At 30.2% G+C, this 14,195-nt stretch overlaps 1 protein-coding gene across 1 annotated transcript in view; it reads right to left on the reverse strand.

Annotated features, from left to right (window-relative positions):
• The window catches only part of LOC119684614, a 108,414-nt gene that overhangs the window by 70,944 nt on the left and 23,275 nt on the right, over positions 1–14,195 (reverse strand). The gene's annotated exons all lie outside the window — the stretch shown is intronic.

A 14,195-nucleotide genomic window follows, 5' to 3' on the forward strand; every position in this document is an offset into this window, starting at 1 on the left:
AAAAATATATGCGCTGACCTATAGACATATAAATGCTACATACAAATACATATCAATCCTTTTTGGCTTGTATTATTTCACAATTTTTCTTTCAGTACCTTAAATTGCTGCTAATGTAGCACATGTAAGCTTCTATCAAATCCTGGCAAATGCTATCAATTTCAACTTCAATTTCATAGTCTGCAATGGCACTTGGCACAAAGCATAAAAACACAACGCCCACTGCCACAACCGTGTTCAGTTTCAATCTTCCTCAAAATTGTCCATTACGATCGATCAGACTTCAACTCGGCAATATATAACAATATTGATATTGCCATAGCTGTGGATGCCGTTTCGTCAATAGGTTTGGGGTCAGTTAACTTAGCACAAACAACACATATGCCGTTGTTGGTTAATACGAAAATACCACCGCTAACAACAACAACAACAACAAGTGAATGTAACTGTATTGCCTGAAATATAAAATGGCGCGCATAAATCCATTAAGTTCGCTCCAACCCCACCAATCCTACCAATGCCACCAATCGGGTTTTTGGCTTAAAATTCATTCTTCTTCGTTTTTATTGTGCACATGACTTTCGGTTGAGCCTGCCTCAAATGTTGACAGTTTACCATTTACCTGCTCTATTCCTCCCTCATCTGAATTCGCCTATTCGATGGTTTGTTTGACTGTTGAGCTTTGGAAGGCAACCTCATGCACTCGCATCCTTTGGAGCAGCCAAACGATGCGTGATGCTAAGAAAATAAATGGTTAAAGGAATTGCAAAAAATTGTGCTTTTCTGTTGGATATTTTTATAAAATTTTTTTTTTCTGCCATACTTGGAAGCAGGGCATGCAACTGAAAATGTTAGGAAACACCAAAGTGTTATCGTTTTGGTAAATGGTGTCGGTCGATGCTAAATGACAAATGACATGTCAAACGTGAGTTCCGTTTTTTTCTTATAGAGCTGAGAACTGAGTGAGAAAATAAAAGAAATTAAGTGCTTGAAATTTTGATACTGACGGGTGAAAAGTCAAATTTTATTTTGAAATATTTGAAAATAAGCGGATGCCTTAAAGAATTTCAGTTTAATTCCTTTTTGTTTTGTTTTTGTTTGAAAATATAATAGAGATAGATAAGATAAGTTTTTCAATATATAATAAATATTATCGATTTCATATTCATAAGCTAAAGACTGATTAATTTTAGTGCTCAGTACTTTCTTGCAAAATATGGGATTTGTAAAATTAAAAATCTTAGAAAGTTTTAATTCATTCCATTAAATATTATATAACAACTGCCCTCCTTCTCATTTCCTATTATTTCCAACATTTTTGGAATTTTATGGTAACAAAAATTAATGGAAAAATATTTTTCCCATACTCCTATAAGTATGCAAATAAAATAGTTTTGCTCATTTTTCAACCGTAAGCTGTGGTAATTGCTCTTATATTGTACAGTTTATTAACGAAGGTATATATATATTACTAAGACAAAAGCTTTTTGAGAATCAGCGAAGATTCTCATTGAAATGCCGGATTTATGCGACACGACTTAGATATGTAAGTATCACAATATAATTTTTTACAATTTGAATTATTAAATTATCATTATTTATATATATAAGAATTATATAAGAATACTTGATTATTGGTTGCATTTACAGTTACTGCTCGTTTATTTCCTTAATGCTATATGTAATAGGTTTTTGTAGAAACCCTGCATATATTATAAAGAATCCAATTATATTTTCAAAATATTTAAATTAGTTATTACGCTGCCAAAAATTTGTTGAAAACAAACATCATGTCAAAAGATAATAAATGAGAATATGTTAATATCTGATAGAGTTCTTCCAGTTCATTAAATTTTTGGTATTATGCATTATATTGCCAGGAATAGGATCTTTTTTGGTTTATCCCGCTCTGACAACGCCGTTGAGCATAGTCAATATGAGTAATAAAATAAAATAAATTAGGTAGGTATTGCATATATATTTTGAATGAATTTTAATCCTGATTTTTAGTGTATTTAGTACCAAGGATCCTCCTAAAATTAATAAAGCATATTTAGAATTTTCTTATTTTCCGTATAATATTGATTTATAATTTATTGGAAATACTTTTTTTGGATTACAGTTTATCTATTTTAAAAACTGCGTATCATTGTCACCATGATGACAACAAACAATAATAATGACAGCCTGGAGATCAGAAGAAGAATTACTATTGCTAATAGGTGCAATTATAGGCTCTATCGATAAACAAAACTTACGGTTTATAGATTGCTCATCCTTTCTGTACTTCTGTATGCCGCAGAAGCATGTACGTTATCACAGAATGATGAAAAATAACTAGAAGTGTTCGAGATAGAAGTTCTTTGTAAGACTTCTTGCCCTCTACGATTTGACAAGGACTACTGCATTTGAATGAACCACGTGCTATACGAGCTTTATTATGTCATGGATATAATTCAGCTAATTAACATCCAGCGGATTCGCGGGCTTGATCATGTTGTGAGAATGAATGAAGATGCACCAATGAAAAAAGTATTTGAAATACTTTTTGCAAGAAGAAGGCGTATAAATAGATCGTGTCTCCGGTGGAGTGATCAAGTTGATAGAGCATTAATCGAACTTGATATATAAGACTAAAAATGTGCGCACACCAAAGGAGACACTTGAAAAGATTAGCTACGTTGTTATGAGCAAATAAGTAAGTAAGTAAGTGTCATTCTTCGCAGTGGGTAATTGCTGCTATGTAGGAAAAGGAAAGGAAGAAAACTCGGTTGCTGATAGTGGCTATTAAGGATAAACGGATAAATTGTCAGTAGTAGCTGATGCAGATGAAGAGATAGGAAACCAATTTATTCATAGTACTGGATATGGACTAATTAGCAGGAGAGAACAAATTGGAAAATCACAATATGTTCCTCATTACTTTAAAAGTGAGGGACTTGTCTAATTTATGATTCCGCTACATTTAGAGAAAGAAACATCTGTAATTGAAGACTTATAGTATTGAATATACTCCCCAATACACTCATCTCTTTAACCTTTATATATACTTTTTGTCACAACTAATCTACCATTCGTTCCCTGTGTTATGAAAGATAACAATAATTTCAACACACTTCATATTTTATTTCATTTTATTTTGCTGTGAATTATTTTACACATTTCGTTTCTTAAACCTTAATAATTTTATTGTGTTATAGGCTTTGACACTAAGCACCTAACTCCGCAGCAGACATAAGAGTTAACGCATGTAGTTGCCTTCAAATATTTGCAAACAGCGTAGTTTGTGTAGATTGCTGTGCTCTTTACCCTTTGAGTGCAAGCACTCCGACTATATAAAAAACATATTTGCCGCTTCTCAATTTTTTTTTTTTTTTTGCAATTTATTTCCAAAGCTTTTAAGCCTTACAACCAAAGTTTTAGGCATTTTTTGTTTTGGCGTTTTTTTTTTGTTCCTTTTTTTTGTCTCACGATAATCTTGATATCAGGCATCAGAGCATCTCGTAAACGTCAAAGACAAGTTCAGGCGGCGCAGCTCGTGACAACAGCGACGCCCCAATGCGTCGTCGTTTGCTCATGCGAATGTGGCTGCGAAGTGTAATATCCGGCTGTCTGTTCATTATAAGACAGCTGTGCTAAGCGTATGTCTGTATGCGTTAAGAGGTAAACGTGTGTTTGTTTTTGTCGTTACGCCTTTCAACTTGGCTTTTGTTATTTTCAGTTTTTATTTTTTTCATTTTTGTTTTAAGTGTGCCTCGCTTTTTATAACATTTTATTTTTGTAGTCATACATTGATTTCAGATATGTCGCTGTATGTGTGAGCAAACGCAAATATGCATAGACACGGTGGAATGAGTGAGTGTGTGTGTGCTTACTTTGCTTAGAGCGGATATGAAAAACGTATAAACTGACACACAACCATTGAGAAACACACAACAATTGCCATTTTTGAAATTGATTGTGCGTGTGAAAGTCACTTATTTATTTTTTTTGTTTTGTTTATTTTATTTGGTTTTGTTTTATTTTATTTTATTTTATTTTGCTTTCGAATGCTGACAAGTGATAAGCTGTTAAAAGTAAAATCAATATAAAAATCACTTTGTCTGATATTCTGCCGATATGAATTTATAAACTCGTTTACATGGAATGGTGCTTAGCTTAGAACGCTTAGCGCTTGTGTGAGTGAGTGTGTGTGTGTGTGCGTGCGTGCCTTGTCTTATGACGACTTTGTAATTGATTTGTTTTTACCGTAACAATCGTACACGGTAAAGAAAACAATTTGGAGGTTATGTGTTATTTTGAAAAGAATTTGTATATTAACCGATTTTCCGAAAAGTGTTGAACAGAAAAAAAGAATTCGCTGAATAAAAGTTAAGACACATACTCAGAATTAATTACTAAAGTATTTATAATAAACTCTGGAAATATTATCCCTGAATATTGATTCTTTTGATGCCGGGACGTACTGGAGTACGCGGACAAATTAACCAGGAAAGGACCACCCATACCGATGATGGAGCCGAAACCTTTTTGTGTACTAGGAAATAGTAGGCTCCTTTCTCACATAAAAATAAAGGAGAACCAAGTAGAAATGATTACTGGGACAATATACCAGATTTAAAACAATCCAAATCACTTATTGGTACCTATAATAATATAATAATAATAAGAGATACCAGGATTGTATGAACCTATCAAAATAAAAACTTAGAATCAGCACAATAATCCTAACAGGGCGCTGTAAACTAAAACACCACCTCACAAGACTGGGTATAATTACGGATGCAAACTGTAGATTCTGTGAAGACAATGAGAAGTCGGCCACACATGTGCTGTTAGAATGCCCTGCGCTAATGCAGATACGGAATAGAGTACTAGGAATGTATATTCTTACGGAAGAGGTGATAAAAGTCTATAAAGTAGGTTCTATACTACTTTTTGTTGACGTAACAGGGCTTAAAGGCCTATTCTAAGCCCAGAAGAGGACACAATAGTCCCCTAAAAAGGGCTTACTTACAACATTTCAGATTTTATATTAAAATTTTTGTGGTGGATTTATGCAACAATTATCAGATCCATAGCTTGTTATATGGTAGTCTGGACGAATTGCACAAAGCAATAAATGATGATCCACATATTTATCTACGTACAAGAACTAAAGTTTGTAAGTATTACAAGATCCAAGCGACCATATTTGACAGTATCTATTGAGATCTTCTAAGAACTTACAATTCTTCATATTCATATTCAAACGGAACTAAAAACAAGTATTCTGAGAATGATGAAAGATAACCTGGTTCGGGTAATTGTTTCAATAGCAAGAAGTTCAATATTTCTGCAAAGCAAATTGTTATAATTTGGGTGCCATGACATATGATTTGTCTTAAGTTTAATGTAAAAAAATTATTAAAAACCGAATTTAGTTATTAGCAGAATTGGGTTAGTGTACCTACATCATACGAAATAAACTAGGTCACATCAGTTTGGTATACGATTTGTCGTCCTCACAGAAAAATATACCGGAGCAAACATTAATGGATCGTGGTTGCTCTATTTGTCCAGGAAAATACACACAAAAATACAAGTACAAGTAAAAATTTATGTCATAGACATTTTTGTTTATTTTAATTTTTAGTGAAATTTTATTGTAATTTTTAAGATTTTACAAAAGTTATGCTAATGCTCTACTCAGACAGTTATAAATAAATTTCATTATCATCAAGTAATATCAAGAGTGATCATCGATTACACTGATATGCTGAATATTCTTGTGATAAGCAATCTCATAGGTTTTAGGTCATTTCGTAAATGAAAACTCTGAAGACATTTAATTTTCGTTAAGTAATATTAGCGGTGATTATTAAATATCCTGATAAGCTGAATATGTTTAGGCAAAGTTGTCAGTTTTAAATCTTATAGAATTTGCATCACTTTGCAAATTTCAGCATCGTAATTTCTGAAATTTAAAGTTTTAGGTTTAAATATGAGATACGAATATACGAGTACTGTATATTATTCTTGAATAACTTTTTTCCGCTTCTTTAGTGCTGTTGTCCAGCACTTTTACTGTGCTTTATACGGTGAATTATTTATTCATAAACAAGGATGAAAGAGCATCAGTTAAATTTTTTTAGACAATTAAAAAGTGAAGTATTTGAAATTTGACTTCAAAAAAATATGTAAAATTGATTCAAAAGTTACTCAAAAAGCAATTATTTTTCTTCACAAAATTTAAGAATATAACACATGCCATCAGATGCACTTTCTTCATAATACTTAGTATTAAATAATTTTTTATTTTTGATGTTATCGTTGAAATGTAAATAAAATATGCATAAAAAATTACGTTTTTCATTCAGTTTCATTGCATGTCATTTCATTGCAGTGCATTTAGAGTTTTCGGGTTAGAATAGTTGAAGAGATGTATAGTTCATACAAGGAAAAAAAAACAAACTTTTTGTTTGTATTTCAGTTCTTTTAGTTTAAATTAAGTCTCAGAAATCTCTTTTAAAGAAGCAATATTTATTTAAGTATGTAAATCTAAAATGGAATTTAAGTTTATGTAGAAGGAAAGTAAGAATTTAGCAGACAGGCGGTGACATTAGAGTTGCATAAATCAAATTAAATGACATTGAGTAATGAAATTGTTAAAGAGATTTAAAAACGATTTGTAAAACTATTAAGTTTACTTGTAGATAACCCAACCACTCAGACAGGGTGGCCTTGAGGGTGTCCGAACTTTTCCGAAATTTATTAAGATGCTCTATTTACACATATGTGTATTTAATATCGAAGTATCAAGATGGTCTAACGCGTTTCAAATTTTCCTTTAATTACTGCAATACTCTAAAAAGCTCCTCTGACGTTGATTTTTGGTAATGCACTTAGGATATCCCCTATAATAAAGTTAATATATATGCTGAAATTATGAGCATTTTTCGAATTGGAGCGCTGACTGCATTAATTTTGGAAATTTTTTTTTTATACAGAGGTTTTAAACAGTATTGAATTGTAGCAACAAAATTTTTATTAGGCAGGGCACAAGTTTAATCCTTGTATCTTGCAGTCTCAAAAATTTATTTACGATTAATTAAAAAAAAAATTTATTCCAAAAGACTACTGATAATGTATATTTAGCAACACTTGAAACAGCTGTGGATCAGCCAAAAAAAATTCAATTAATTAAAAAAAATAAAGAGGTTTTCCCGAACAGTAGCAAACTACAATAAAAAAAATTCTTTTTATATTATTTTAATTAATTGAATTTCTGACCGACCATACAGCTGTTTTGAGTATTGCCAAATACCCATCATCAGTGGTCTTGGAAATAATTCTTGTATTTAATTTTTTCGTAAATAATTTTTTTTGAGACTGCAAGTAACAGGAATCGAACTCGGGTCCTGCCAAATATGGAGCTCAGAATCAGCACACCATAACCAACTGATCCAAAGCCGTACTTGTCTTTTTACGTTCGCATATTTTTCTGGAGTTTTGTTACTTTTGCTATGAAAGTTTTTATTAGCAATTTTACTTTCTGTGTTTATATTAGAACGAAATCATAAACCAGCTGTAGAATAATTGAATTAATTGATTATATTTTCATTTATATATGTTGAATTTCAATACTATTTTGTTTGTAGAGACATTATTTATTGTATTATTTGTTCTTTCTTATGTATACAACCTAATCTAGGAACGTACTGCTGAGAAAGTCATGCTAATGTTAAAATAAATAAAAATTTTGTTGTTGCAATTCACTACTGTTCGAAATCTCTCTATAAAATACAATAATTTCTATTAAGTAATATAGTCACTGCTCTCATTAATCAAATATCAAATCAAATCAATTAATATTATAATTATATCGTTATAATATATTAATAAATATTTTTAATGGTGTACCCATAAGTACTTAATTTCATTAAAAAAAATTTTTGAAGAAAATTTTAAGAAAGGTTGTTTTTGTTTTGGACACAGATTTAGCATTTAATTATGTTAAAAAATAATCACTTCTTAGAATAGTAGCATTTATATAAATAGATACTCTCGCCTAATTTTGCCCATCTGTCTCGTTTAAAGTCTTCTTCTCTTATTAAGCTATTATCCATTCGATGGCAACTTCGATGGCCATTCGATAGTTACTATTCTGTAGTATCTAATCAATTGAAATATTTTGTATATGTTAAAATTAATAACATAAGTTTCATAGTTGGTCGTACGTGTAAGAAGAGTGAATGTGATTTTCATAATATATCTTTTTTTTCTATTATTTAGTTATTTTGCAGTCAGGACTTACACTTGAAAGTAACTTTTAAAAATGTTCGTGCTTGGCTTGTTCATAATTTGGTGGAACATATTTTTTAACTGTCGAAAATTTGTTCGAACAAGTGAGCGCAGAAAAGAAGTACATGTGAAAAATTTTTCTATAAAATTATATAAAAAAGCAAATAAATCATATTTACATGTTCGTAGAGCTAAAAGTTTTCAATAAATCACTTGTTCATACACAATCTGCATCTTTCAAATTCAGTCGCACTATAAAAATTTGTCACACATCACTAAACTTTTGCAACTCCAGAACAGTACCTACTCCTCCTAATGGATTAAGGTTGCCAATGACAGCAATAACGGCTGCAGCACCCAAAAGTAGTAGAAGCAAAAGTAGTAGAAGCAGTAGTAGTGGGAATAGTAGCATCAATGCTAGCAAAATTCCAATGTCTGTGATAACATTTTGAGATATGCGAAAAAAAGGAGCAAAATTAATAAATATAGAAAAAGAGAGAATAAAAATGGAAATAAGGAAGAAAAAAGAAAAAAATCCCGAAACTAGAAAAATAACAGAAGTAAATTCAGTTTTACAAAATTTCACTTCCTCTACAGCTGTGCACATAAAACGTTTATTGACAGCAAAATTCAATATTTCATGCATTCAATATTATGACAATGTGCAATATCTCTGCATCGCACAGATGTAACGATTCCATAAAATATTGCAAAAAATCTCGTATACTTTTCATTACACGCGCTTCAAAAGCACTCCTCAGATACTTTCACTATGGCTTAATGCAAGGATGCAAGCACTGCGTTTGCTGTAATTTAACTTCTGCTCCAATCATATGAGCTCATACATGTGAGTGAGTAGTGATGCGTGTCTGGTGTATCTTATTGCCAAATTTAATGAGTACAGGGTGTACTCAGTTCCAATGCATTGCAATGCAATGCAACTGTGGCAGTTCACATCCTCAGATACAGCTACGATGATAGTAAATTATATGCGTTTTTGATTGAAAGACCTTTATGTGTTTGGACTCCGATAAGTCAGAACAGATAATTGTTGCTGTCACTTTAGTTGGAGTTAACATACCCTGTACACTTTGAAAATTGCTTGTAAAAAGAAGTGTGTACGTCATAGTTATTATTATTTTTTTTTTTATTTTCTTGTTTTTTTTACCCTCATAGTTTATTACTAATATTTACTTTGTGCGATTTTATTTCTTCGTCTTTTTCTTTTTCTTTTTCTTTATTTTTTTTTTGTTTGCTATGTGCTGTCATATTTTTACTTGATTTTTATATGAGCTTTCCGATAATATCACATTCACTTACTTTCTCCATGGTCCCGCATTATGTGTGTATGTATGTACCTATGTGAGTATCTATGTTAGTATCTATGTGTGCACATATGTGTTCATATGTAAGCTTGTGTGCATGTATTGGCACTCATTGCCTTTGGCATCAGTTAGTGTATGTGCCATATATGTTCGATTGTGTATGTCTACCTATTTATCCGTATCGGTTTGTATCTATAAAATTATGATGCTTGGTTCAAACTTTATGGCGTAAATATTTTATAGATTTCTTATGAGCAGAGCAACTAACGGTGAAGCTGCTCACAGTGGTTTCCAGCTAATGATAGTGATTCGTTCCATTGTTTTTTTACATCTTCGCTCTAAAAATTATTGCTGATGTTGCTGCTAGCTTTTTTTTTCTTATAGTTCCCGTTCTCATTGCTGCTGTTGCTGTTGATGTTGGTGTTGTTGCTGGTGATGTTGTTGTTAGAAACCACTAAAAAGCATTTAATAGCAATTTGTTAAATTGCTTATGAAATTTATAATCGCTTAAACTGTGTATGCTGCTGGGGATTCTTATGTGCTCACAGATACTCCAGTAAATAATAATTATAATAAATAAAGATTTTGCGATAGCTAGTAGATAAAATCCACTGAAATGAAGTATTGCAAAAAAATTGCTGGAATTTATGTTGATTAATTACAAAATGGAAGATTTTAAAAATTCGCACATAAATTATTTACTTTATTAATTACTTTAAAAAATAATAATGTACTACTTGTGGGTAGCAACTTAAAAACAACTTAAATGAAACTCAGTTATAATAACTTCAGAAAGCTATTATAACTTGAATTAAAATATGTAAAATTAACAATTTTTGTATGGTCGAATGATTATAATTTATGAATATAAATTAATATGCAATATTCAAAATGGTATAAAAATAATTCAAAAAAAATATATGTAAATATCAGAACTTTTAATATAAATTTTTATAAAAATTTTTGTATTAAATTATTTTATATTTTTATATTTTTTATTTATTAAATAATTATTTTTGAGACTTCAAGTACCAGGAATCGAACTCGGGTCCTGCCAAATGTGGAGCTCAGAGCTCAGAAACAGCTGATTTCGTTCTAATATAAACACAACAAGTAAAATTGTTAATAAAAACTTTTATAGTAAAAGTAACAAAACTCCAGAAAAATATGCGAACGTAAAAAGACAAGTACGGCTTTGGATCAGTTGGTTAAGGTGAGCTGATTCTGAGCTCCATATTTGGCAGAACCCGAGTTCGATTCCTGGTACTTGCAGTCTCATAAAAATTTTATATAATAGTATTATAATAGTAAAATAATGTAATAGCATAATAATATTACTTACTATTATATATAATAGTTCAACATAAGTTGAAATAAATGCTTAATGCTGATTTCATAGTCACAATTAGAGTCTTAACATTGCCTTAAGTCAAGTTTAAATCAACAACCTTACTGAACTGATTCATACTTAATTCGTTTTTAAAACTTAAATTGCGATAGATTATTATATTCGTAAAATTATTGACGTGATATCACCTATCAGCCGGTATTGTGGTCAGAAGAGCCCTGTTGTATCAATTTCACTGTTGATTACACAGAGCCCTTTAAAGCTTTGTGAACAAAGTTCAGAACTAAATCTAGAGAAGAACTCTTGATCTGTTCTGGTGACGCCTATATCTGAGAAGTGAATATCAGACAAACCAAGGTAGCTTGCTTACCTAGCTCATCTGCCCTGAAACAGAAATGAGTAGAAGAATCGGAAAGGTACGATACGAATGATAATTCGTTATGACTAAAAGACTTATTATTTGTGGCTCTGTGCTTTATTAGGAGCGAAGGACAGCAGTAAAGAAGTAGTAATAGAAGACTTGCTATACAAAGAGTCATATCACAATAGTCAATTTCGTACTTTTATTCGTATTTTAATATATTTTTTTTGTGCTTAAATTTAATATACAATTTTGTTTCGTTTGAATATGTAAGTATATTCACACAAAAATATATATATTTACTTTTTTTTGGGCTCTAATTCTGATGTTTATTACTTTATTTATTATTACTGATTTTAATGTCTTAATACTTAAATATTTTTTATTCTAAAATTTAATAATTAGCAACAATATCTAAAAATACTTGATGCTTAATCCACAATAATAGAATTCTTTTTAACGATATCTTTGGACTCCTTTTTCGAGGGTTGTCGGTAAAAACAGTATTGTTTTGTTTTTATTTTCATCTTGCTTCTATGTTAAATTTCTTAAAGTAACTTAACTTTAAAAATACAATGTAATTTAATATATTTTAGCTAATTTTTGCATTTTGAAAGAAAATTTTCTCATCCTTTACATTTACACGGGCTGAAGTCAATAGACTCCAGGGTTGATATTCAAGATTTAAAAATTTACTTTGCATAAAAGTGTTGGAAATGCTTTAAATGCAAAGTACGATTTTATTTTATAAATAAAAAGGAGAAACAGTTAAGGAAGTTTACATATTAACTTAAAGGACCAACACCACCACCAACAATAACAACAACCAAAATACATAAATGAAAATGTAAATATTCTCACCTTAAAAGAGCATAAAATCTGCGTTAAGGCATCTTCTTTCCATATTCCGTAGAAGTAAAAGTTTCAACCCAAAACAAATTGTGAAATTATTTTTGTAATGTTAAATTTATACAAAACTTTCCACTTAAATTTTTTTAGTGCATAATCATCGTCGTAATGTGCAGAAAAACACCAAACACGAAATTATGGAAAAGTTCTGCAGAAACTTGACCGGAAAATTTTGAATTTTTTCCCGAGAAAAATTTTTAACCTATTTTTACGCCTTCACGCCTCTTTCAGTAGAAAAAGTGCTTATGCAAATTCAAAAAGTGTAGCTCGTGTTTTAGTTGCGTTTTAAGATTTCTCCAACTCGTCCAAGGGCCTCAAGAGAGATATTAGATATACAAAGGTAGGTGCGCAGTGAGTGTGAGGACTTAATAATTATGCACTCTCGAGTGTTATGTATAAACCACAATTAGTCATTCATTCGGCATACAAACGCTCTTTACAATCGAGAATTGTAATTTCAGGAGTTATTATTTCAAATTTACTTGTTAAAGAAAATAAAACGATATATTTTGGTTTATATTATTGCAAATTAATAAAAAGAAAAAAAAATCATCTCATATATAAAACAGTCAATAAATCATCTTAGCAAGGGGGCAACGATTTATTTAGTACTTAAATAATAAGAAAAGGTTATTCATTTCGTGATTCTAATTTGAAAGTGTTATATTAGTAGTATATAATAAGAAAAAAACCGCCATCGAAGGCCGCATATGTCGAGACCTGTAATCTAACAATATAAACCGTTTAACAACCGCTGAACACAGAAAATTTTTAAAAAATTACTATAAGATCTGAGATAGTTTTTTAATGAAATTTTGTTTGGTAGATATATTAACAAAGATACATTAATAAGTTTATTTTATGCTATAGAGATGAAGACTTTATATGTCGAGACTTTTAATCTTGCAATATAAACTGTTTAACAACCGCTGAACACAAGAAATTTAAAAAAAATTACTATAAGACTGGGGACACTGGGATTATAAATAAATTTCATTATGTTTGGTAGATATATTAAAAAGTTTATTCTTTTTTCTGCCATAGAGATGAACTAATGGCGTTTTCGATTGATCAATCTGGATTTAGTTTTGATTTAATTTCGATCTGTCAAATTTGTTGCCCAATCGAACATTTTTAGAGTAATCTAACATTCTTATAGTAATGTTAATAAATATATATATTTTTCATATATACATATATCGAATCAAATCACACTTCATCTGTCAAATCATATAAAACCACTGTTGATTTCAGAACAATCTTGCCACTCTATCAAAATAGCTAGAGTGTTATAAATTAATATCAAGTGTTATACATTTTGCCCCAGATTTACCAAGCTAAAATGAAAATTGCAGTAAAAGTGCATTAAATGAGCATCTCGATTGAAGAAATGATCCCAGATTTCCCAATCAAAAACGCCATAAGTATTATATGTACTCAGTACTCTAGCTGTAAAAACCATTTCTTCCAGACTCTTATGAAACTGTTCTTCCATAATAATATATAAACTAGAAACGAATTTATTAAACGAAATAAAAATATTTTAATAGTAAAATCAGATAAAGGCAATAAAACTGTTGATAATATAAGATAACACTATTAGGTTCGTTTTTTTTGCTTATGAGAGAGAGAGCAATATATAAATTATAATTAAAATTAAATAAACCACTTTTTCCGATAATATAGCCTATAAATGTGGAATATAAGACGCGCATACATTTTATATAAGAAGCACATAGAACATTGCTAAAATTGACAAAATAAATTAAGAGTAACTAATTTCACTATTATGATTAATTTAATATTTAATTCAAGGAATGTAGTACTATATACAAAGCCTCACTATATAAAAAAAAATTTTATGAAATTGTAATTCACTAAATAAATAATTTGAGTTATTATATTATAACCAATGAGAAGTTACATTTGGATACTACAATTATCTTTCTGATATAGCAGACCATAATGT

This window comes from Teleopsis dalmanni, chromosome 2, assembly GCF_002237135.1.
Source record: "Teleopsis dalmanni isolate 2A chromosome 2, ASM223713v2, whole genome shotgun sequence".
Taxonomy (NCBI): Eukaryota; Metazoa; Arthropoda; class Insecta; order Diptera; family Diopsidae; genus Teleopsis; species Teleopsis dalmanni.